This window comes from Carassius carassius, chromosome 4 (genome assembly GCF_963082965.1).
Source record: "Carassius carassius chromosome 4, fCarCar2.1, whole genome shotgun sequence".
Taxonomy (NCBI): Eukaryota; Metazoa; Chordata; class Actinopteri; order Cypriniformes; family Cyprinidae; genus Carassius; species Carassius carassius.
The window spans coordinates 17106465-17131022 of record NC_081758.1 but is presented as its reverse complement, the minus strand read 5'-3'; the positions used below and the strand labels follow the sequence as shown (position 1 = coordinate 17131022).

The following is a 24558-nucleotide window of genomic DNA, read 5'->3' as shown; positions in this document are numbered from 1 at the left end:
AAAAATCAATTTTATACATCATCGTTTCCGTTTATATAACGTGTGAATATATCCTCTATTGTATTCTACAACAAAAACAATCAGAGCGCCTCGCTATCACTAGTTTTATTTTGATCTCCCGGGTCCGCTATTAGCTTTTAGCCCGTTAGCATCAGCGGCGTGGTTGCGCTAACATTGCTAATACTCTATTCACACACATTACCACTGCTGTACTCACTGTTACTTGCTTTAATGGCGGATGAATGTCTCCACTCTGTGCAGCTCGAGCTCGAGGCCGTGGGAAAGCAGATTCGCGACCTGGAGGTGAGGCAGGCCCAGCTGAGAGAGCGGAGAACAGCGCTGGAATCATCCCGGGCTGACGCTCACAAGTCCGGGGTAAGTATACAGCGATCTGCTAACAGTCCCACCACGTCTACTCCGTGTGTTTCTCTGCACAGGCCCGGTGCACCCAGGACGCGATCTTCCCAGATGTCCTTCACTGCGACGCCGGGACACCACGGACCCTGGGTGCATCCACAGCGGAGGACGCGAGCCGGGTCCCGGGCGACGACTTCTCCCCCCCCTGCCTTCGACATCTCCATCCGGAACCGCTTCGCTCCCCTCCGCGAGACAGGACGCGACGCTGTGATCATCGGAGACTCCATCGTCCGACACGTAAGTGCTACGTTAGCCGAAGGTAAAGTGCACACTCATTGTTTGCCTGGTGCTCGTGTTCTCGATGTTTCTGCGCAGATACCCGCGATCCTGAAGGTCGACGAGAGCCCCAGAGCGGTCGTGCTTCACGCCGGGGTTAACGACACCACGCTGCGGCAGACGGAGACGCTGAAGAGGGACTTCAGCAGCCTGATCGAGACGGTTCGCAGCACGACGCCCGCGGCGACGATCGTCGTGTCAGGACCACTGCCCACGTATCGACGAGGACACGAAAGGTTCAGTAGACTTTTTGCTTTAAATGAATGGCTGTTGTCATGGTGTAAAGAACAGAAACTGCTATTTGTTAATAACTGGAATCTTTTTTGGGAGCGTCCTAGGCTGTTTCGCGCTGATGGATTACACCCCAGCAGAATCGGAGCGGAGCTGCTCTCTGACAACATCTCCAGGACACTTCGCTCCATGTGACTAGTAAGACAATTCCCTAATAACTATTATGATGAGTTTTGTTCCACCCGCTTAAATGATAAAAGTACTTGTGCTGTAAAAACTATTAAGACTGTGTCTGTTCCCCGAATAGTGAGGTCAAAATATAATGTAGGATCTAGAAAAAATCTCATCGTAATTAAACCAGAAAAATGTAAAGTAAATGAACAAAAACACTTTTTTTAAAGTTTGGGCTCATAAATATTAGATCACTCACACCCAAAGCAGTTATTGTAAATGAAATGATCACAGAAAATAGTTTTGATGTACTCTGCTTGACTGAAACCTGGCTAAAACCAAATGATTATTTTGGTCTAAATGAGTCTACTCCACCAAACTACTGTTATAAGCATGAGCCCAGTCAGACTGGTCGTGGAGGAGGTGTTGCAACAATATATAGTGATATTCTCAATGTTACCCAGAAAACAGGATACAGGTTTAACTCTTTTGAAATACTTCTGCTAAATGTTACACTGTCAGACATGCAAAAGAAGTCTAATGTATCTCTTGCTCTGGCTACTGTGTATAGACCACCAGGGCCGTATACAGAATTCCTAAAAGAATTTGCAGATTTCCTCTCAGACCTTCTAGTTACAGTTGATAAGGCGCTAATCATGGGAGATTTTAATATTCACGTTGATAATGCAAATGATACATTAGGACTTGCGTTTACTGACCTAATAAACTCCTTTGGAGTCAAGCAAAATGTCACCGGGCCCACTCATCGTTTTAATCATACACTAGATCTAATTATATCGCATGGAATCGATCTTACTGCTATAGATATTGTACCCCAATGTGATGATATTACAGACCATTTCCTTGTATCGTGCATGCTGCGTATAACTGATATTAACTATATGTCTCAGCGTTACCGTCTGGGCAGAACTATTGTTCCAGCCACCAAAGACAGATTCGCAAATAACCTGCCTGATCTATCTCAACTGCTATTTGTACCCAAAAATACACATGAATTAGACGAAATTACTGACAACATGGGCACTATTTTCTCTAATACATTAGAAGCTGTTGCCCCCATCAAATTGAAAAAGGTTAGAGAAAAACGTACTGTGCCATGGTATAACAGTAATACTCACTCTCTCAAGAAAGTAACTCGTAGTCTTGAACGCAAATGGAGAAAAACTAACTTGGAAGTTTTTAAAACTGCATGGAAAAACAGTATGTCCAGGTATAGACAGGCTCTAAAAACTGCTAGGGCAGAGCATATCCACAAACTCATTGAAAATAACCAAAACAATCCAAGGTTTTTATTTAGCACAGTGGCTAAATTAACAAATTACCAGACGCCACCTGATTCAAATATTCCACCAACGTTAAATAGTAATGACTTTATGAATTTCTTCACTGATAAAATAGATAACATTAGAAATACAATAGCAAATGTAGATTCTACAGCGTCTAACACTTCAGTTTCATCCATCGCACCCAAAGATAAACTGCAGTGCTTTACAAATATAGGACAGGAAGAGCTAAATAAACTTATCACTGTATCTAAACCAACAACATGTTTATTAGATCCTGTACCCACTAAATTACTAAAAGAGCTGTTACCTGTAGCCGAAGAACCGCTTCTCAATATCATTAACTCGTCGTTATCTTTAGGTCACGTCCCAAAACCATTCAAGCTGGCGGTTATCAAGCCTCTTATTAAGAAACCAAAACTAGATCCTAGTGTACTGGCAAATTATAGGCCTATTTCAAATCTTCCATTTATGTCTAAAATTTTAGAAAAAGTTGTGTCTGCTCAATTGAGCACCTTCCTGCATAAAAATGATCTGTATGAAGAATTTCAGTCAGGTTTTAGGCCCCACCATAGCACAGAAACTGCACTTGTTAAAATTACAAATGACCTGCTTCTTGCGTCAGATCAAGGCTGCATCTCATTTCTAGTCTTACTTGATCTTAGTGCTGCGTTCGACACCATAGATCATGACATACTCATAGATCGATTACAAAACTATACAGGTATTCAAGGGCAGGCTCTAAGATGGTTTAGATCCTACCTGTCCGATCGCTACCATTTTGTTTACTTAAATGGGGTGTCATCTCATTTATCATCAGTAAAATATGGAGTGCCACAAGGATCCGTCCTAGGTCCCCTTCTATTTTCAATATACATGTTGCCCCTTGGTAATATTATTAGAAAATACGGAATTAGCTTCCACTGTTATGCTGATGATACTCAGCTATATATTTCAACGAGACCAGATGAAACTTCCCAATTATCTAAGCTAACAGAGTGTGTTAAAAATGTAAAAGATTGGATGACAAATAATTTTCTCCAATTAAATTCGGATAAGACAGAGATATTAATTATTGGACCAAAAAACACCACACAGAATCTTGTAGATTACAATCTGCAACTAGATGGATGTACTGTTACTTCCTCTACAGTCAGAAATCTGGGTGTTATATTGGACAGCAATTTGTCTTTTGAAAATCATATTTCCAATGTTACAAAAACCGCATTCTTCCATCTTAGAAACATTGCCAAGCTACGAAACATGTTATCTGTTTCTGATGCAGAAAAGCTAGTTCATGCTTTCATGACCTCTAGACTGGACTATTGTAATGGACTTCTAGGTGGTTGTCCTGCTTCGTCAATAAACAAGCTACAGGTAGTCCAAAATGCAGCAGCTAGAGTCCTTACCAGGTCAAGAAAATATGATCATATTACCCCAATTTTACAGTCTCTGCACTGGCTACCTATTAAGTTCCGTATCAGTTACAAATTATCATTACTTACCTATAAGGCCCTAAATGGTTTAGCTCCTGTGTACCTAACTAGCCTTCTACCACGCTACAACCCATCACGCACCCTAAGGTCACAAAACGCTGGACTTTTGGTAGTTCCTAGGATAGCAAAGTCCACTAAAGGAGGTAGAGCTTTTTCACATTTGGCTCCCAAACTCTGGAATAGCCTTCCTGATAATGTTCGGGGTTCAGACACACTCTCTCTGTTTAAATCTAGATTAAAAACGCATCTCTTTCGCCAAGCATTCGAATAATGTATCTCTTAAATTGTGAGTGTAGTTGCATCTGCATTTTTATTCTTTAGCTTGGGTTAAACTAATTTTACTTTGTTGGATCAGCAGCTATGCTAATGATGTCTCTATTTTGTTTCTATGTTTTGCCACGGGATTTACATCCCGTGGTAACTAGGATTTACACAAGCTCCAGTCTGGATCCAGAACACCTGAGAAGAGATGATGCTGACCCTCAGAGGACCCCAGATGATGCTAACCTTGAATCAACAAACAGAACTAACAAATATTGCTACATGTGTAACTGCATCCTATAAATTACTATTAATTAATAATATTGATAGTTCATCATCTAGCTGACTACGTCTTGTATTATTATTATTATTATTTTTATTTTTCTAAAATCCTGTCAAACGTGCACAAACTACTAGCTACTACTAAATATTGTAGAAACATAATTTTCTGTAAAGTTGCTTTGTAACGATTTGTATTGTAAAAAGCGCTATACAAATAAACTTGAATTGAATTGAATTGAATAATTTCATAAATTGTCTGATGTAGCTTGATGCTAACGTTAGCTCTAATGCTACTAATAGCAGGTGCATTTCTTCTTCATAATGCATTTCTGTCACAATAATTCACGTAAGGTCGTAAGAAAATGTTTTGTTGTGTTTTTATAGTAAGACTTTAGATAAATAAGGGATAAATGCATACAGAGACTGAAGTGAGATCGCTGCTTTGTTGCTTTGTAAACATTGAAATTCCATAAAGGTGGAATAAAAACGAAAGAATAATGATAAAAGAATAATGCGGAAAATGTGTCATACCTGGCGGAGGTGTGAAAGACTCGTTTGGTGAGAACAATAGAACCATGAAACGGGGAGTTTTTCAAAGCCAACACACATTCAGAGAGCACAGGAGTGTTTAGATGTGAGATCTTACAGAGATGACAAGTGCCATAAATCAATCAGATTAGCCTTCTCTAAAAACACACATGACATGGCCTTAGAAAATATTTAATAAAATTCACAGTTTTACAGATTGGATTATGAAATTTCTAATGAAGTTTTGAAAGACTTGTGGCTTTAGCTACACTGTATCTCTAAACTCATATCTTACATCAACAATTTTTTAAATACATTTAAAAAATATGTTTTTAATATTTTTATTTTTGTTTTTATGTTTGAGCTTATATATATCTATTATCATAACAGTCTGAGTGATTCTGATTCCTGAACAGTAAACTTTGAAGTGTCAGCTTTGTAAAAAAATGTTTATTATGTATCTAGTCAGAAAGATTCATGAGCAGAAACCTTTTTATTTTGGGTATGTCATTTCCGTCTCCATGCCAAAAAAGGGGGGTGACTGGTAAGGGGTTTTAACAAGCACAGCTGTTTTCAAACTCATGAGAATAAGTAGAAACGTTTCTAGAGCAGCAAATCAACATACTAAAATGATATTTGAAGGATCAAGTGATGGCTGCTGTAAATTCAGCTTTGCTTTCACAGGAATAAATTATTTTAATTAAGCCATGGTGCACATTAGAGACTTCTTTCAAAAACATTTAATAATCTAATCTTAAACGATTATTTACATTGTTTTTTGTGTCCATAAGGACAATAAATAATTGCATTACACATTGAGTCAAGTAATATATAACACTTTTTAATATACAATTATATTTTCATCACACTTTTACCCAAAGTGATTGTTTTATTACCATGCGAGATTGATAAACCTTTTGTTGTTGCAGAATTATAATATAGTATACAAAATTTAACAAATATGCAAGAACAGTTCTCGTTTTTCCCAGTTTTACCTGGTGCGATTATCCCATATAAACCTTTTGTTTGTCTCCTCTTTCAGTGTCCAAGCAGATGACCGAATTCATATTGAGAAATGAGAAAGCTCTATATTTGAATACCTGACCGCAGTGAGAATAATTAAAGATTTCTACAGAGACACCCCCATCCAGCTGTTGGAAAACAAGAAAAGGGTAAATGACTTTATCTTGTCTCCTGTGTGTTTTTTTATGTCTGACTTTCAATCTTGATGAATCATTGGCTGGTCAAATTGATGTGAGGTCAGCGTGTTTAACTGAAAATTCATTCCCTGAAGGCAGACGGGTTTAAGATCAATGTCTGCTGTCCTTTAAGCTAGGCATGTGTAGGACAAAGGGTGGTGGCTTTTCCTGGCAAGACAGACTAAATCACCTTTTTGTCTTGTTCAGGGTCCATTAATTGCACACAACAGACTCCCTCACCATTGATGAAGTTTTCTCTGATGCTCCTTGCTTTGTATCTCAAATGCGACTTGATGTCACTTACATTGAAAAATGTTGACAATTGTCATGTTTATTAGAAACTGGGATGTTAGAAGCACTGGTGCTTCAATACCAAGTCGATTTTAAAACTAAAACGATGTAACAGTCCAGTCTTTCTACAGTGTTCGTGGAAAAAACGAACAATCGAATATGAACACAAAGTTAAACCTGAAGGAGGAAAAATTGTGTAGGTGACTTTTATTAATTTCAGGCTAATTACAAAGCATTGAATTTGTGTTCATGTTTATATCTGATTGATTTACAAAGTTCTATTTCACATTTGATGAATTTAATAGCATTATAACACTTGAAACTGCTGTTTGATACCTAAAAACAATCTAAGCATTGTTTGCTCAGTTTCTATTTCTGTTGTGTTTATTATTATTATTATTTATTTATTTATTTTATTTTATTCTGTTTGTTCTGCTTCTATTTTTTTTTATTACTGACTGTTTGCTTGAATAATTACTTGAGGAAACATGTCAGCAACATTTGCTTAATTAAAAATATACATATTTTATGACTACATGCTTTTATTTTAATTAGTATTTCTTATATTTGTTTTTATTTTTTATTAAGTGATTTCAGGAACATTAGATTTTGTTATGTCAAAATGTTTGTTTTGCCAAAATCGGTATTTAGAAGGAATTATGAATTTCCATGATTTATATCGACTGCTCAAATATTGGTATTGTAATAACCCTATAGGTTATAAGGACTAGAAATCTTGACAGTGACACACTACAGTTTAAAGGATTTGTTTTTAAATATACAAGTCTCTAATGCTCAGCAATCAGCATGATTAATTACAATTAATATTTGCTAAATATTATTACAATTTATTCCTTGATGGAAAGGCAAAATATTCAGCGGCCATTACAAATCATTCAGAAATCCTTCTAATATGCTGATTTGGTTCTCAAGAATCATTTATTATGTTGAAAACAGTCGTGCTGCTTAATATTTTTGTTTCAGGATTATTTGATGAATAGAAAGTTCAAAGGAAGAGCATTTATTTGAAATAGAAATCTAATATTCTAATATTAGTTTTAATAATATATTATATAGTTTTAATAAGTTTTAATTTCTTTAAAAAATCTTACTGACCCGAAACGTTTGAATGGTAGTGTATACAGAAACAGATACTGCTGACTGACTCTGACTCGGTCTGTCCAATAGCATTTTGCAGATGCTAAAAGCACAAAACATTAATCAGTACAATTAAATAACAGTGTATAAGGTTTTTTTTTTTTTTTTTTTTTAATTCTTTCAAAATTTACTCCCTCTGTATGGGTCTGGAGAGCTCGATTATCTGCTGTCTCTGTCCTGTGATCCAGTATCTGACTGAGAATAAGCTAGAGAAGATTTGTTCCAGGTACAGTTTAGCCAAAAATGAAAATTCTGTCACCATTTATCACACTCATGATGCTCCAAGCCCATATGACTTTCTTTATTTGGTGGAATGGAAAATGATTAAGCAGTTTAGCACAATTATCTGGCTGCTAATTTACATACAGTGGGGACTGGTGCTGTCCAGCTCCAAAAATGACAAAAATAGTGATCTAGGTACATTTATCTATGGCATGTCGAGGTCATTCATGCTAGGTTTGAAAAGAAAAAACATGAATGTATAGATGTCAACTAAAATTTTTGTGTAAATACTTTTCTGTTTTTCACTTTGGTTTCTATTCATTTGAATTTGAGCTTTGACAGTGCTTGTGTGGTAATAAAAATAATTAATATTTGAATAATAATATAGCAAACTCAACAGAGTGTTAACTATCTGTTCACTGTGTATTTCCTGAATGAGTCAGTGTCTGCTACACCTACACTTTTCTCTCTCATTGCCATGTGCTTCAAGCACATTAATGAATCCGTGGCATAGTGTGAACCTATTTGGAGACAAACTCCAAATTTGTTATTTTTCCTTCTCACCTAAAGTGGAGACATCTCACACCTACTTCCATCAGCCTCATGGTTCTTAACAAGGACCTTGGTTTATCCAAGTATAGCGTAGCAGCGGGTAACAGAACCAATTCTGAATTATGAGGCTAGCAGAGTGTCACCCCTGATGTGTGAATGTTCAGAAACATCCTGCAATTATAGACTGATCAAGCATGTTCTTTATAGAAAAATAAGAGGCGTTGACCTTTCTGAAATGGCCTTAATTAACATGCATCATTAGCTGAAATAGGGGCTTGCTACCTAACAGTTTGTCATCACTGTGTATTGTTGCTAGTCTGACAAGATGCTGCTATTTCAAAGATGTGAAAATGTGTAAAGATGTATTTATTGTTGTGTTGTGATGTTCAAGCAGCTGTCGAGTGACTTTGACCATATGCAGTTCAATGCTGCTACCACAAAGAACCTGGAAATCCTGTGCAACCAGGTCAGTAAAAGTGAGGAAAACATGGATGACTGAATAATACACACACACAGCCGTACTGTTTACACTTAGCACTAGCATTTGTCTTGGGCGATCTGATCACTTGTGCTCAGCCATTAAACATTGCTATTTATAATGTGTCTAAAATGATTCTTCGGCTCAGAGATCACTTGTGATTGGATGTTGTTAAGGGGAGGGTCTACTTTTATGACTACAGTATATGCATCAGTGGCACCAAAAATGTTCTGTGAAGGCTTATTTATATTGTGGGGGAAAATAAATCAGATGTTCTTCCACTGAAGCTCAAGATGCTCTTTGGATCACCTCCTGCAGTCATTACAGCAAAAGAAGAAAAACAAGACATGTATCCTGTGAGGTTTGAACCTATAATATTTCAACGTCCAGCTATTTTTTTTCCATCACTGCGCCACTGTGGCATGTTTACACAGAGAGAGTTGAATGTCAGTATAAGTCAAATTACAAGGGAAGGCATGTTTGGAGAACAAAATATCCATTTGACAGTTTTTGTCAGACATGGACTAAAGGTAATAGAAAATAGACCTTTTTTGCTTATTTGGAAACACATTATCAATAACAGTGAACATTTCATTTAAATAAAATCATTTGTAAGCAATGTAGCTTTATGCTTCACTTTAAATCTGTCTTTTTATGTAGGATTAGGATGTTAATATTACAGCATAATACTGTACAATTATGCCATTTTCTCTGCCTTGTGTCACAGGCTTGCCTGAATAATAATAGAGGCGTTTGTGTTTTGTTAACCGTCAGGTAATTTATTTTTTATCTAGGATGTTGGTTTGTTGGTTTGGATGACTTCCTTTTCATGGCCATCGGACCACAGGTCCAGGAAAAGGCAGTCTGCTCTGGGTTCTGGATCACACTCAAACTCCATTTGGGAAGAGACTGTTAAGAAAGTGGGTGAGCCAGCAGCTGAAGTCTGTGATGTGAGTCATTATTTAATGTTATTATTCAGTATCACAGTGATTTGAATGCTAGTATGGAAGATGCAGAGTGTTTCCAGTGCTGAAGAGAAGTGGCATGCCCAGATCTTCAGTACACTACAAATAATATTGAGCTCTGAACTCCGAGCCTAGGTTAATCCAAGTCCTAGAATATTTTGAAAAGAGAGGAACTTTGCACCCCTCTTTTCAACTACTGGCGGGATTAAATTTTAAATTTCTGTTCTGGCTAAAAAAAAAAAAAACCCATAGATTATAGGAAAACTACTGTATATAAAATTGATAACATGTTGTAAAATGCAAGTTTTTAATCTGAGATTTATTTTTTTTTGTTATTACTCAAATTCAGTATTTATGTTTTCTCTCCCCAAAATTAAACTGGCCAGACACTGTAAAACAGATGCCGTATTTATACGCCTTTTAAAGGTTGTGTGTAATGTAATACATGCTTGCAAAGTATTCAATTATGTTTGTGGAGAATAAATAAATATATAAATATTTGTTTCCATATAACAATCTTAATCTTAAATCCACATATTTTCCTGCCAAACTTCTTAACAAAGAATTTTTGAATTGAGCCTATCATGCCAGTGAATGTGAATTTCCATGAAAATGCTGGAGTGTTGTCTGTGGAAGGATTGGGTGATGCAGTTAGATCAGGAAATCATCTTAAACTGTCTTTACCAACCTCATAAATGGGTCAGCCTAAAAAATTCAAAAGTTTGGAGTCATTTGGTTTTCAAAATAAATTATTATTTTTATTCAGCAAAAATGCATTAAAATGATCAAAACTGACAGATAAGGCAATATAACATGTTACAAATGATATCCATTTCAAATAAATGCAGTTCTTTTGAAATTTGTTCATCAAAGATTTTTGAAATGGACATCACAGAATTTTCCCACAAAAATATTAAGTTGTTGTCAACATGCATAATACTTGTAATAAGAAATGTTTCCTGAGCTTCAAATCAGCACATTAAAATGATTTCTGAAAGATCATGTGACACTGAAGACTGGAGTAATTACTCCTGAAAATTCAACACAGGAACAAATGGCATGTTACAATATTTTAAAATAGAAAACCGTTTAAATCATAATTGTAATATTTCATGTTTTTTACTGTATGATTGATCAAATAAATGCAGCATTGTTTCTCTTGAACTGTAGTGTACATAATTAAAGCCACTTCTTAATAGATACAAGATATTGGTTTAAAATTATATTTACTTACAGTAGTAACTGATTAAAAACAAGACATGCACATGTAACGGATATGCAGTTCATCGATTTATTGGTTCTGAACTAATGAATCACGGTTCGTTGAATCTAAAACAATGCAAACCCAAAGCTTGTAGATTTTTAATTCAGGAATATAAACCCAACTCTCTCTAAACTAAATGCCTGGCGCCAGCCTGGCTGGATTTAAATTATTTACGACACTCTGGACAGAAATTCCACAGTCACGTGAGCAGCCTCAAAGGAGAAACGAAACACATTCCACAACACACACACATAAGCACACACACACAAACAAACTTTTCTTTACGCTCTTTATGTAAGTCCTTAAAAATATTTATTTTGAATAGGTTTGTGTGTTGCATAAAGTGGTTAATCCTGTTATGCGAGGATTATAAACTGCTGACTTGTAAATGGGAAATGTTTTTGGAATGAATGTTCTCACAAAGAGTCATGATTCTGTAAACCTACCCCCCTGACCAGGTCGTAAAACTTTATGACCTAACTGACAGAACAGCAAAGCCAGATCACTGGTACCTTTTCTCAATGTATTCTAAACTGGTACCTTTTCTCAATGTATTCTAAATGTATTGAGTATTGCTTTTTGGTGCATTAGGTGTTTTCCATAATCAAAAATTGGAGTATCTACAATTTTATCGTGCTTTAATCAAAATTTAAATGTGTGTAATTCTGCATATGAATGTAACGTCGTGTTTCTATCAGTTATATATGTCATTTTTGGTGTCTGTGGAATCGTCATGTTGTGACCAAACTATCCACCTATAGGAAAGGTGTGTAAAATGTATTAATCTGGAATTACGAACTTGCTAGAATGTCACTGCTGAAATCTGATAAGCCATAACTTATTAGAGTGGGTGGTTCCCCAGAGACAAAGGAACGTTTTTCCCGCTTCAGATCGTGTGAACCAGTCAAGCCATAAGAACTGACCCAGGAAGTTCCTCCCGGTCTTGCTCTCTCGTCTTCTTGCTCTTCTTCGCGCTCTTGGTCCGCTCTTCTATTGCCGTTGATCTCAGCACGGCGGCTGAGAGAACAGCCTGTTCTCATGGCTCCCTCGGGAGCTTTCATCTCCGTTGTTTTCATTTCTTTTACTTACTAAGTTCCTCTCTACATGAGGAAGACGAATTCTGGAATCATTACGTTTGTTGGACCTTTCAAATATCGCGCGATTCCGCAGCAGCCCCGGAAGACACGAAAGAACACGCCTAGCTACAAAGGACCACGCTCACACGCACACTGGTCTGGCGAGTCATAAAAAGACCACATAAAAGTACCATTCTCTATGGAGATTTAAATGCTGCTTAAAGTTTGTCTATTACCTTTTCAAGGTGATTTGATTCGTTGTTGTCTTTCAAGGGTTACTGTCTGTGAGTTTGCATAACTGAGCGCGTAATTCTGTGATCACGCCTATTCTCTCATTCATCCTCTCTAACTCATTCTCTCCCTCTCTCTCCCTCATTTGGATTCCGTTATGTCTTGTACAAAGTTTACTGTCTGTATTGTCGTACGCATATTTACTCTGTGTGATTTGTAGTTTGATGTATTATTAGTTCAATTATTAAAAACCAATGTATATTCATGATTGCCTCTGTCTGAAACGCTCACATCACGAGTCAATGAAATGTCTGATCTTAGCTACAAGCTCGTTACTTTTTAGTAACCGAAATTTCATAAGGATAGGAGAATGTTTCATGGCCAGAGAATATTTTTCCTTGAATTATAAGAAGTGATAACTTTATTGAAAGTTGATAAGTTAATCTTACGGCCGTTTGCTGGACAAACCACTGTTTGATTTGCGGTAATTTACAGTAAGAGATATCACTATAATTGATATGAAGAATGGAATATTGACATATTAATGAGTAAATTACAGTGCCCTGTAATGAGTTATTGATATATACAATTGACCTATTTTTCATCTTCAATAATTTTAATATAACTGTCATATGAGATATATATATATATTAGTCATATTCCTGATTAATTATTAAAATTCCCTATATATCATTTGAGTTAATTATAATGTACAACCCAGTGCAGCTACACAAAAAATTCATGCCCAAAATCTATGCTTTTATGAAGTAAATTGAAGCAATGACGTAAACTGCCCATTCTCATTAAAAACACACCTGTCAAGTATAATATCCATTTTGTAAATCATATTATTAAAAGAAAATGTTTCTGTAGTAACCCAGAAATGTCTTTATTTTCTGTATTGTGTCACAGCTGCATTATACAGCGGGAAAACACAATGCGATCTGCTGATAGTTTGATACTGCTTCACACGTGCAGTGTGATACAGGCCTTCTTTTGTTTCAATAGTTTATCTGGTTTGTGTACATAGCATCTGCTGACTAATTCCTACAATCCTTACTGCTGTGCTTGCTTCTGTTTATACTATTTTTCAAACCCCAGCACTACAAAAAAAGTAATGCCATCAAGAATCCACCCATCTCCATATGCAATTCAAAATTAGTTTGAATTAGATTGAACAACAATATATTTTAGACCATAGTGGCCATGGTGACACTAAAAGTGTCTGAAATAAAATAAAAACCTCTCAAGACCAGAATATATTTAAGCTGATGGAAAGTTCTATATTTTCCCTGCTTTTTTCTTTCCATTTGGTTCTGGAATCAGGCAAGAGGTTGAAGGGAAGGTGCTTAATGCGTGTTTCTGTTGAATGGCTCTATTAGCATAACGACGAGTGGGAACAGGAATGGGAATGATTATTGTTTTGCAGAGACAGAAGGCCCTCATTAACCTCCTCTCACCTGCCTGTTTCTGTCATCTCATTGTAGTTCATTTTTGTAAACGGACATTCATCTAAAACAAAATTTTGAATTTCTAAAACAAAAAAAAATCCAGTGATAAAGGTTTATATGTACTGTAGTTTTGAGCTAAAACTTAGTTGTTGTTAGATTTAAAAAAAAAAATCATTGAATATCCAGAATGAAACTTAATATTGACCCGGAAAACCAGTATTCCTCAGTATCTAAGCATTTAATATATATATATATATATATATATATATATATATATATATATATATATATATATATATATATATATATATATATGAAATGTAATATTTTGAATAAGCATTACAGCTTTCATATTAACTTGTAACTTTCCAGCCCAAACACACCATTCATTGAAACTAATCTGCAAAAATGATTTGTTCTGTACTTACACAACTTTGAATGCATTTAAATGGCCACCCACATTTTTAGCACTGATTGTTTTCTAAACCTTCACTGTGTTTTGAAGAGCAGGGAAAAATAGGGTGTCTCCGACATAGTGATAACACTCATTGCCTTCTCTAGTGCAGCTCAACCAGGTCTCGTCTCATTCATCGATATTTGTGATATCACAAATCCCCGAAAATATGCGTTATAGTCCAAACGAGTCGTTTGTTGTAGTTTTTGAAAAGCGATTTCTGTTAAATAAAATATCTCCTTTAGAGTAGCTTTTTTGTAACTTTGCAGATCTTTTTTTTATGCTCAAACTGCAACATTACAGACTAACTAAATTTGAAAAAGCATAATAGGATCCTTTAACTATCAGGATAAAGGCTGGTCCAATTACCACGAGAACCACAAGAAGAGACAGTATGACTGACACGGAAAATTACGTGCCAACATTTTTACATGTCATTTTGTAAGGTTTGTATATGACATTTATAGGAGTTGATACCATAATAATAGACTAGTGTGGGGGGAAATCTCTAAAATAATAGCACAGCAATTCTGGACATAAAATAAAGAAATGTCTATATATTTTACCAGTGTACACCTAATGGTTGCCTACAGCCATTCACCAGTCAGATTAGAGCTCAATCATGCCAGATCAACAGAGTGCTTGTGTCTAAAACACCTAACTACATTAGCCATCGCTAGCAAGATGATCAAACGAGACAATAAGAATATGGGAGACTTTATACTCCACCCAGACATGAAAATTCGGTCATCATTTACTCATTCTCAACTCATGTAGGAATTTTATTTCTTTTGTGGAAAACAAATGAAGATAATTAGAAAAAGGTTTGACGTAAATTATTGAAAAAACAAAAAACGGAGGCATTTCTCGAAATATCTGCTGTTATGTTTCACACAAGAAAGTAAGTGATACAATTTGGAAACAACATGAAGGGTAAGTAAAATGACAGAATTTTCAGTTTTGGGTGAATGATCTTGTAATTGATCTTTTCTTGCACAGTTTTTCATTGAAGTTAAGAACAGTATGTCATCTATAGTCCCGCCAGATGGGTCAAAATAAACAGATGGGCACCATTGTTGACAAATTTGACACTTTCTTCCTGAAAAAACCTTTGTAGTACATCTTAAGAGAGCTTCTAGCAAAAGTTGATATTGCAAATTGGTATTTGATAATTGGTATTTATTATTAAATTAAAATTAAATTAATGCATTTAGCAGACACTTTTATCCAAAGCGACTTACAGTGAATTCAGGATTTTTTCAGAATTTTTACCTATCATGTGTTCCCGGGGAATCGAACCCCCAACCTTGCAATTCTCTACCAATTGAGCTACATGAACACTTTATTATCATAATCATGAACACACTAGTTTGTAGTGCAATAAGTTTTACTGTTGACTATGCTTTGTTTTTCTTCTAGTTATTTACCCATATAGGCTAATGAATTCAAAAAGCTTGCTTCTGTTCTGCGTAAAAAAATAAGTTGGATACAAACCAATTTTAGCATTTAAATGTGTACTTTTCATCCCCAGAACTAAGGTTGTGGGCCGCTGTCACACTCCATTCATTTTGGAGAAACTTTGTCGCCTGTGAGAGAAGCTGATTATTGACTGCAATCACGAGTGGATCAGTTTCCTTCAGTATGCTTTGAAATATGACAAAAATCATTTTTGCAAAAATCAATTGCAGGCCTGTTGATTGATTGAGATGCTTTCAGCATTTTGTTTTAGTATGGAGTTAAAAAAAAACAGGAATCTGCTGTGCTAATTCAATCATACAAAATGTGCGTTTTATCCTGTCACTTTCAGACCCGGCAGCACTCTTTCTCTCTTTCTCAATAGCCTTGTCTTTTTTTCTTTTTTTTGTGCCATGTGTAATCTATTTGGGGACCATTACTACATCCTGTGGAAAGCAGTGTGTCACCTAGCAACCATGGACTACCTCTTTTCATTGGCCCAGGCTTCTAAAGAAAATAATTACTGCAGGTGTGGTAATGAAGTTGGCTTTTTATTCCCGTATTCTCAGCTGACGTCCTGTCATATCTCATATTTCAAACCTAATCATATGCACAAGCATGCACATTCTCTCATAAATTGCCTAGTTCATCTAATTAAATATACTAAGCTTCATTTCCAAGGCCTGACTTTAGTCGTCTATTCTTTTTGTACATTTAAAAGATGCATGAAGTAATTGTGGGGACTTTTCCCAGTTTTAAAGCTTTATTTGGCACATAAGTGTAATTAAATAATTATTTTCAGATTTTCTGTATATTTCTCTTTTGTGTTTGGCGAGATGCACATAAAGCATCTTACATAAGCTCTCGTAGATGAACGAGAGTAAGGGGACCCTGGCCCCCACATCTCCGTCTCTTCCTGGCCCGAATTGAATCCAATAGTAGGATGAATCCCACCCCCATGCAGTATAGAGCCCACTCCATATCCCTCTGACAGTCTGTGTGGGGGAGTGGATTTGACTTTGAAAGCAGAGGTTTCCGCCAACTACTCCCCCTCTGCTCCTTACCGCCTCTCCCTCCCTCCTGTTCTGCAGAGCACCAGAGCTTATCCTCTCCCTCTGGACTTTTCAAAAGTGTGTTGAGCTGATACCATAAATTTCATCTCTTATATGTAAAGTGTCATGCCAAAACGTGCTTGCAAAACTTTATGTTGGCAAATTCTTTCTTAAATGCATATTTTTTGCATGTCCTGAGCATAGGCCTGAGGTTCTTGAGGAGAAAAGTCAGATTTTGATCATGGCAGGCAAGCATCCGGTCATCACCTCCCTGATGGGAGATCAGGATCAGTATGTCCCCAATGATTTATTTTTATTTTTATTAACAACTGTTATCATTTCTTAAGGGATTGGTTGACCCAGAATAATCATTTACATAATGTTTCTTCAAACCTGTATGAATTTATTTTTTCTGTGTAGCACAAAGGGGCATTTTTGAGTAATGTGCTGGTCACTCTTTTGAAGCTTTAAAGCTCCAAAACCAGCATAAAAGTATCATAAAAGTGGTCCATATGTCTCATGCACTGTTCCAATCCTCTGATAAGAGGTGCATGATAAATCTGCAGGAATTCATCATAATATGCATTTTATATATATATATATATATATATATATGCAATGTGACAGGGATCAATAAAATCCATTATAATCAGTGATGCTGTCTACATGGCATGACAAATCCCAGAGTGTAAACTGATGTCTCTTTCTATTTATGATGTACTGACACAAAGTACAAATGATTTGCAATGCTCACTCTGTCCTGTCGCGTCCAGTGTAGATAAACTGCAGCTGTCACGTCTGGTGTAGACACAGAGTCAAAATAATGATTCACTCACCAATTCTTTTTATGCCACTAGTGGTGCAGAAATTGCACACTTCACTTTAGACCCATATTCGTGAGCCATATTAATATCTGTGCTTCCACATTCTCATTAACAACTCTTTTTCAAATAATGCCGTTGGGGCCTATAGAGCTTAGAGATTTTATAAAACTTGATTATTATTCCGCCATTTAATTTCGGCTTTAAAACAATGGTGAGGGAATCTGTGCTCATGCCAAAGGCTGTGCGGTTGTTTTTCACTACAAGGCCATGCTTTTTATTTCACCTGTAAGAAAATGCTATTGAACCAGCAGCTAAAGTTTCTGCATTGGCCACCCACTCCACCATACCATTTAGCATATGTTCTTTTTCTTCCCCAGCCAAACACTGGGCTTCCATTCAAAGTGTGAGTCAGGCTTTAATAATGAAGCCGTCTTGCTAGGTCACCATACTTTTCTTCACATTACTTGTCATATGCCCATTCACTTAGTGTCCACAGGTGTAGTTCATCACATTAACTGTGAAAATGATGTATTTAAAGTATACTTTTAAATGTCTTTCTTTAAAATTAATGCCACTTGATGTGATTTTGTTTTTCTACTGCAATGGCATTCATACATTTTAAATGTCGCTGAAATGTCAAAATACTTTTGGAGCCACTGAATAACAATGCGCTTTTATAATATAAGACCCATTTTATGTAAAATCGACTTAAGATTTTTTTTCTGAAAATCACATTTGCAGTCGCATTCAGTGTTTCTTTTATCATTTTTCTTTATTATAATTTCCAATTATTATTCCTTGTGAGTTAATATATTTTTAGTTTGAAATAATAAATTGCAAAACACACACATATATATATAGGATATATTACTGAAGTATATGCTACTTTTCAGAAGTTTTTTGTATATATTTTTATTTTTTATGTTTTTGAAAGAAGTCTTATGCTCAACAAGGCTGCATGTACCAAAATGCAGTCAAAACAGTAAAAGTGTGAAATATTTTTCTCTTTTTCTTGTTTACATTTTTAAAACAGAATTTATTTGTGACAGCAAAACTGAATTGTCAGCAGCCATTATCCCAGTCTTCAGTGTCACATGATCTTTTAGAAATTATTTTAATATGCTGGTTTGGTGATTAAGAAACATTTCTTTTAATTACATATAAGTATTTTGTGGAAATCATGAAATTGTGTTTTTTTTTATTTCAGGGTTCTTTGAATAGAAAGTTAAAAACATTATAAATGTCTTTATTGTCTCTTTTAAGGCATCCTTTCTGAATATTAGTTAAAAATAAATGTTTGAATGGTAGTGTATCTATTCTGTATTCTCAGATGATTGAGATGGGCTTGACCTTTGTGCTCAATCCCTTTTTATCTCTGACGCTCAAGCAGTCAGACAGAACTTTACCTTCATGAGAATCTTTATTGTAATCTTGCACAAATGTTCATCTGATTACCTTTTCCTGTCTTCGGGGGAAGGCAACAGCCATGATCACCACTGGGCCCATCATGGGTGGCAAGAGCTCTAACATCAGACAGGTTGCCCTAGTGACCATCATGGCAAAGCTGTCACTGCTCTTAATATTGTTTCTTTTGTTTTCTGGCCATTAGAGAGGAAGTTATGTGTGACAGCACAAAGCTGAACTTTAGTGACCATGACAACACTTCAGGGGTTGAGCAGAATTCAGAGTTTGTGCTTGAATGGTCCAGAATTGAACCGGGTGAAACCATGCCCACTGGTCTTTTCACAGAACCCCGGTAACCACAGATTACAGAGGCAGGAGTGCGGGTCAAACCTATTCAGATCTTATGCCACATCTGCTTGATTTTTAGGAGCAGAGTAGTAGATTTTCAGATCCAGAAAGAAACACCGGTGCTTACCAGGCAACTAAGGACAAGAATGAAAACATTGTATTTAAACTTAAAAACAGTATTGCTATTTTAAATGTGTTTAATTCAATTCAATTCTAATTTACTGAAAATGCATGTGTCTACATTACAATTTAGAGTGATCTGTAATCAGAAGTCAATACATTTGTTTTAATTTGCACAATAAATTAACATTAAATATATGCAAATAAACACAAAGCAGATTAGTCATAATTCACTTTGCAAAGATTGCAATGATTTCATTGTTGGTTAGATTTTTAATGCCAATTCTCTCCCCTTTAAAAATAAATAATACCTCTTTTGTGAGAGAAAACAAATGTATTCACACATCAAAACCAAGCTTTATTTGTAAAAGGAATTCCTGGAGATTTCTTGCGATTGTCAGTGGTAATCTACTATCATAATATAATGTGTTAATTTGGTCTGTCACAGAAATGTATTCTGCGGTGTTTCACCTCCCTCCTAAATTCAAATTAAATATCTAGATTCTTGTTAACTAAACCTGTCTTGCTCTTATTTCTTGGGAACCTAAGTAAACTTCCAACTCCTCTTTACTTGCTTTAGTCTTTCATTTTGATGTGATTTATTAACATTGTTTACCTTTGTAGGGGTGGTTGATTTCTGCTGACCATGCTAGTCATTAGGCTACCAACATCAACAACATCCACAGCGAATCACTAATTAGACTCAGATGCAATTAAACTTCCTGAGACCTATTGCAGTTTTAAAAAATATTTTGTGCACGGGCGTAGTAATAAAGTAGATTGAATTCATTTATTTAGGTATTTTGTAAATGTACTTAGCGGCCAGCAGTCACTTTTATTTTGATGTATTCATTGACTGAGTGAATTGGTTTTGCAGTGAAAATGGTTTTGATCTACACCTAACGATTTTAATGCACCACTGTGAGGCCGTTCAGCAGGAAGGGGATGTGATGTAGAGTGTTGCATGTTTTTTGACACACTCTGTCAGTCTGAGTCTGTACATACCGCTAACTTTGAAGTGCTGCCTTTTTAATTAACCCAGTCCTGGCACTATTCACGTCAGAATATAATTGCCTTCACTCCCCAGAGTTGTGTTGGTTTGTTCCAATTAACAGGTCAAGATCAGGTTCAAACAGCTACCAATTAAACCTGAAAGGTTCAGTGGGCTATGCTGCACTCTGGTGAAGCAGAAACATTGAGCAGTTATCGCATTTGCGTCATGGGACTAGAACGCTGGAGAAGAGTTTACATCCTCAGCCGAGTCTAGGTTTCACAAAAGCCCTTGGAGCTGCTTCGACTGTATTTTAGCTTTTCATGTCACAGAGATTTGTGATGCACTCTAAAACTGTTGGTAGCCTAATGAAATACCTTTGAAAAATGCACATGTCCTGTGGTGTGACATGCTACACTCCATCTAAGATGGTTTTAAAAGGCATTTCACTGATAATAATTATCATGCATGAAGCCAGCCTTATATTATTTGAGAGACTGTATGGAATATTTGAAAAAGTACTGTAAAATGTTTTCATTTGTTACGCTGCCCGAGTTAAAATTTTCTCAAGATTCTCAACTGATTTTTTTTCATTGATGAAGGTATTGTGCGTCAACTATTCAGGCACAGAAGCAGAATGCTTTTTCATGTTATTTATAGTGACATGCCCATAATGACTTTATATATTAGTTTAAACTACAGAAGACTACACAGTCCAGAGCATCTTAGTCTTTGGTCAGACAGAGAGTATTTTGTCTTTTTATTCCTCCACTGATGGGACACTTTTATTGAATAGGACTTAAGGTTTGGAAGCTCTTTCCACCTCTTTGTTTTGGTTGCGATGGAAACAATAAATGAAACATGAAGCCTTAAATGAAAACTCTTTCGTAATTAAGAATAAAATATATTTTCTCTGAAATATCTAAATCCTTTTTTGAGTTTTAAAGCACTGTCTGACATTTTTTGTGTTTATTGTTGTGTTCAGCCTTAGATTGCTTTTATGGGAACAGACTGATTCACTGCAGAATGACCGATTTGGAATAGTTTCTACAAGAAAAATGTGGATAATTATTAAGCATATGAGACACTGAACAGAATCAAACTAGTTAATGTGTGTAAAACACATTTTGATCGTCATAGAGGAACAATATGATTGCAACAGCCGTCAAAGCCGCTGATAACAATTCTAATTGTACTTGACTCAAAACGGAAATGTGGTTGTGCAGCTCGAGCTCTGTTTCAAAATCTGCTGACAAAAATGCCTGCATGTAGTCAGAATGTTTGGATGTTAAAATACAAGAAATCATTTAGAGACAAATACAAAAGCAAGAAATAGAATGGAAGTGACAATTTGTTAATGTGGCTCACAGCAAAGCAGACTACATATACCATCTGTGTTCTCTCTCGAGCGTGTCCAATAGCTGCACTATGAGTCCAGCTAAAGCTTGTCTGTGGCATTTTATTCAATTTAAAAATAGGACGAAGCCCCTTATCAGGATAATGGGAATGATTATCAGATTAGCTGTTAACAAAGAATAATTCTGCGTCCTGGGGATCTGTGTACATGACCTATAATGGCCAGCACATTAATTGGCTCATATCTTGCTTAATGCTGTTGAAGTTGGCCTGAATTAGGGAGGCTTTGCATTGTGCTTTTCTACTAACCATTGGAAAAAGAGAAGAAAAGAAGAAAAATCCAAATGTTAACTCTGTTTATTGCAGCATTTTAAGAGAAAGAGTCCTGTGGTACAAACATACCCTAAAGGTTCGTTCACCGCAACAAGGTAATTTATCAACAGTGTCCGCTTTTCCTGCACTCTCAGCATCTTATGAAATAATGAGGTGCTGCATTTGCCTAGTGGGTGTGATCTTTCTATGGTGTTCATATTTGATGGGAATGATCTTATAGCCTTGACCAATTTTATTAGCTGCTAATCTGTGTTATTTATTGTACTGCTTAATCACCCCAGTAATTTTTAGGTCCCTTTCACCTGCCTCTCATTAATGGTTCTAAATTCGTCTTATCATTCTTATTGCGGTATCTGCAAAGAAGCTTAACTGCTGTACTCCAAGTTATAAAAGTTATTTGTAACAAGTTGCTTTTAGTTTAAAATCATTTCAGCTTGTGATAACCCTAATGGTTTGGTCAGAGATAAAGTGATAGTTCAGCTAAAATTCAACAAAAATAAAAAATGTTTCACTTGCATGTCGTTGTAAACCCGTATGGCTTCATTTCTTCTCTGTAACACAAAAGGCATTTTTTTTAAGAATACTCTTTTTTTACAATATGATAAAACTGAATGCATCACAAATTTTCAAAGTACCATGATCATGGTCCAAATATTGTGCCCTATACAACTTACATCTCAATCTACATCTCACACAAATTTACAATATAGCTTCAGACTATTTGGAATATAGTGCTTGAGACATATGGATAACTTTGATGGTGCATTTGCATCCTTTTTGAAGCTTAAAGGCTCCAGTTAACTGTATGACTATGATTAACTGGCACATTCTTCCTTTTACTCAGTTTCTCCTTTGTGTTCTACAGAAGAAGGGAAGTCATACAGGTTTGCAACAATGAGAGGGTGATAAATAATCTCCAAATGTTTTACCATTTTTACCAAACTAATGTTTTTTCACAGACTAATTTAATTTGCTCAACTTGATTAGGTTCTGACGGAATGGGAGCCTCTGACAACATCTCAAGAGGCAGGAGCACCTTTATGGAGGAGCATCAGATCATTTGGCCTGTGCCACGTCCCATTCCCTGGTCATCCTGGATGAGCTTGGTTGAGGCACCAGCACTCAAGACGGCATTGTCATTGCCTATGCTACCCTAGAGTCCTTCATCAGATTTGTAAGTCAGACAAAAAAGAGACTTGGCAAATGTATCTAAAGAGGAAGGCTGTGATTCTGACATGTTTTCATGCCAGAATATAACATGCCATATAGTAACTCAGTTCATCCAGAATGTCTTGTAGTATAATTATTGGAGGGAGATTACCTGTGTTGCAGCCTGTGGTTATGTGCCCTGTTTACAGGCTAAAAAGAGGACTGTGATTTCAGTAATTCCACAGTTCTCAGGTCACTGCTACTTTGGATTGAACACAGCTCCCAAATCCTTAACCCTAATGTATATATATATATATATATATATATATATACACATATTTATATTTATTGATTTATTTGACTGTCCTGACTAGTTTGATAAATTTATTCAACAGGTGGCATGAGTTTGAGGTGGAACTGTTTGTTTGACCAATGGCTGACAAGTTATACAGAATACAACTCAAAGTGAAATGTAAACCTGGTCAGCTACACAACTGGGGATTTTTGTGGCACCAATGGTGCAGAAATGTCACTCTTTAGTTTTAAATTAATCAAATATTTTGATGTGCTGTTTATTCTACATTGGTTTTGTCTTACTTACAGCATCCTCTGCAGGTAGAAATTTAGCAGCAAATGATCGTCAGTTTATAAGTCAATTCACACCATTGTGAACACCAAATTTTGCTGCCAAGTTAAATGAGATGGATGCTAGTAAAATTGGCAACCATATCCTGTGTGTGGCAAATTAAAAGTGCTAATTAGTTGGTTGTTGACTGTAGTTGCTCATATTGAAGGTAAATGTCACTTTATATGCTGTGCTGGTGTTTGGGCTGTCAGAGGGTGGGCTTCACTGGGTATTGCATATTGTTGTGTGTCATATGGCATTGGCTCGGGTGTAAGATCTATCACTCTTTTCCTCTTCTATTTTGCTGTCTTTCTCCCACCACAGGTCTCTTGGACTGATACTGGCTTAGGCTGGAGTTATTTACTTATTGGCATTATGTTTGCCATAGCTCAGCTGTGATACAGAATAGCCAAGGCATTGTTGCTGTTTGTCTTCTTCTCAGATCCTTTTAACACCTATCTCCCCTTCTTTTCCTCTCTTACTCAGAGATTTTTATTTTAAGGTGCTTGTCCTTAAAGTAGGGTGAGGGGTTTCTGTCTGTTGAATTGTCAAATGGGAAGTTTGACTAGTTTTCTCAGAGAATCATCAGTCTGT

The 24558-nt window shown here is 36.1% G+C and overlaps 1 pseudogene; it reads left to right on the top strand.

Annotated features, from left to right (window-relative positions):
- Positions 1–7754: 7754 nt before the first annotated feature.
- The window catches only part of LOC132134691 (DNA mismatch repair protein Msh3-like), a 29708-nt pseudogene continuing 12904 nt past the window's right edge, over positions 7755–24558 (top strand).